The 2,153-nt window shown below is 52.5% G+C and overlaps 1 protein-coding gene across 1 annotated transcript in view; it reads left to right on the forward strand.

The window, feature by feature from the left end:
- The window catches only part of LOC123090494 (putative disease resistance protein RGA1), a 9,822-nt gene that overhangs the window by 6,701 nt on the left and 968 nt on the right, over nt 1–2,153 (forward strand). The window lies entirely within an intron of this gene.

The raw sequence follows: 2,153 nt of genomic DNA on the forward strand, positions 1-2,153 counted from the left end.
TTGGATTGGAAACGTTAAGCTTCAGATTGGTATAGCTATGGAGGTGATTTTCCGGCTGGACAAGGCAATGGAATCAAGGGCACTGACTGAGCAGGAATATGCCTTACGGAAGCTTCTCAAAAGGAAGCTACTGGGTCTGTGCTCACTGGAGCGCACCATCGCGCGGCAAAGGTCAAGAATCCTTGTCCTCCGCGAGGGAGATGCAAATACGAGTTTTTTTCACCAAAGCGCCTATCATAGACAGAGGAGGAATATGCTGACGGCGATTCGGCATGGGGACAGCGTGGCCACTGGGCAGGACGAGATTGCAAGCAAGGTAGACGATTATTTCTCATCTGTGTTTGGGGAGGCACCGGCACGTGAGCATGCTCTGGACCTGGCTAGCATTCACCTGCCATCAAGGAACCTGGCGCACCTAGAAGCCCCTTTCACCGAAGAGGAGGTGGAGAAGATCGTGAAGTCTATGCCGCTAGACAAAGCGCCGGGGCCGGATGGATTCACGGGCCGGTTTTATGCTGCGTGCTGGAACATTATCCGTCAGGATTTCATGCGAGCCTTTGAAGCTTTTTACCAGGCGGACATGCGAGGTTTGACAGTGCTCAACAAGGCAATTGTGACCCTGTTGCCGAAAAAGGAGGGAGCTGTGGATATTAAGGACTTTAGGCCAGTGAGTCTGGTGCATGGGGCGATCAAAATCTTCGACAAAGTCTTGGCTTCATGTCTCGCCGCCGAGCTTCCGTTCCTCGTGGGCAATCACCAAAGTGCTTTCGTCAAGGGACGATCAATTCACGACAACTTCATGTTGGTTCAATGCACTGCGTGACGTCTCCATGCCCTTCGGGAACCGGCAGTTATGCTCAAACTGGATATCTCCAAAGCTTTCGATTCGGTGCAATGGCCAGTCTTGGTGGAAGTACTTACTGCCATGGGTTTTGGCGCTCGTTGGGTGGACTGGATATGTGGGCTGCTTGCGACTTCGTCCACTAGAATCATGGTAAATGGGACGCCGGGAAGACCAATTGCAAATCAGATCGGACTGAGGTAGGGCGACCCAATATCTCCTATGCTTTTTATCATGATCATGGAGCCGTTGCATCACATGTTCAAGCTTGTGGCTGCGAGGGGGATTCTAGCTCCCCTAGCGCGGTCAGGAATGAAGCATCGACTCTCAATGTTCGCCGATGACGTGGTTTCCTTCACCAAACCAAATGAGCTTGATTTGCACACCTGCGCGATGCTACTTCAAACTTTTGGAGAAGCCTCGGGGCTCAAGTTAAACCTTGCAAAATCTGCAGCATTCCCGATCAGATGCTCGACTGAAATGATGGAAATGGTGGAACAGACCTTTGGCTGCCCTAGTGGATCCTTCCCTTGCAAGTACTTGGGGCTGCCCCTCACCCTCAGGAAGCAGTCCGCAGTACAGCTGTCTTATCTTGTGGATCAACTAGCGGGTACGCTACCGAAGTGGAAGGCCTCTAAGATGCCCAAGAGTGGAAGATTACTGCTGATACAATCGGTCCTCTGCGCAATGCCGCTGCACGCAATGCTGGCTCTTGATTACCAAAGAAAACAATCGCTGCGTTGAACAAAATCTGCCGTGGCTTTCTATGGGCTGCAGATACATCTGTGCATGGCGGAAGCTGCGCTGTTGCGTGGGAAAAGGTTTGTTTGCCTAAGTGGGCAGGGGGACTTGGCATCCCCAATCTACAATGGCTGAATATTGCCTTGCAAGCACGATGGCCATGGCTGCAGCAATTCGACAAGGACCGGCCCTGGGCTGAATTCCAAATCCAAGTCCCAAACGTCGCACGTCAGATTGCTCTCTCGGCGATGAGGCCAACTGTGGGCAGTGGCCAGAGCATAAGGTTTTGGGAAGATCGATGGATTGATGGTCTCTGTGTTGCTGATATCGCCCCCAACATCTATGCCCGTGTGAGGCCCCGAACGAGGAAAACCTGCTCGGTTGCCACTGCATTGCATGACAATGCCTGGACGAGAGATGTGAACCCTGAGCTCAGCCCCGAGGCACTGCAGGAGTACTTCGCATTGTGGAATAGGGTTGCTGGCATAACGCTGGATGAAACGAGACAGGATGGTGTGGTCTGGTGCTGGGAGACAAACGGCATATACTCAACGCGATCAGCTTACGCGGC

Source organism: Triticum aestivum, chromosome 4B, assembly GCF_018294505.1.
Source record: "Triticum aestivum cultivar Chinese Spring chromosome 4B, IWGSC CS RefSeq v2.1, whole genome shotgun sequence".
NCBI classification, from domain to species: domain Eukaryota; kingdom Viridiplantae; phylum Streptophyta; class Magnoliopsida; order Poales; family Poaceae; genus Triticum; species Triticum aestivum.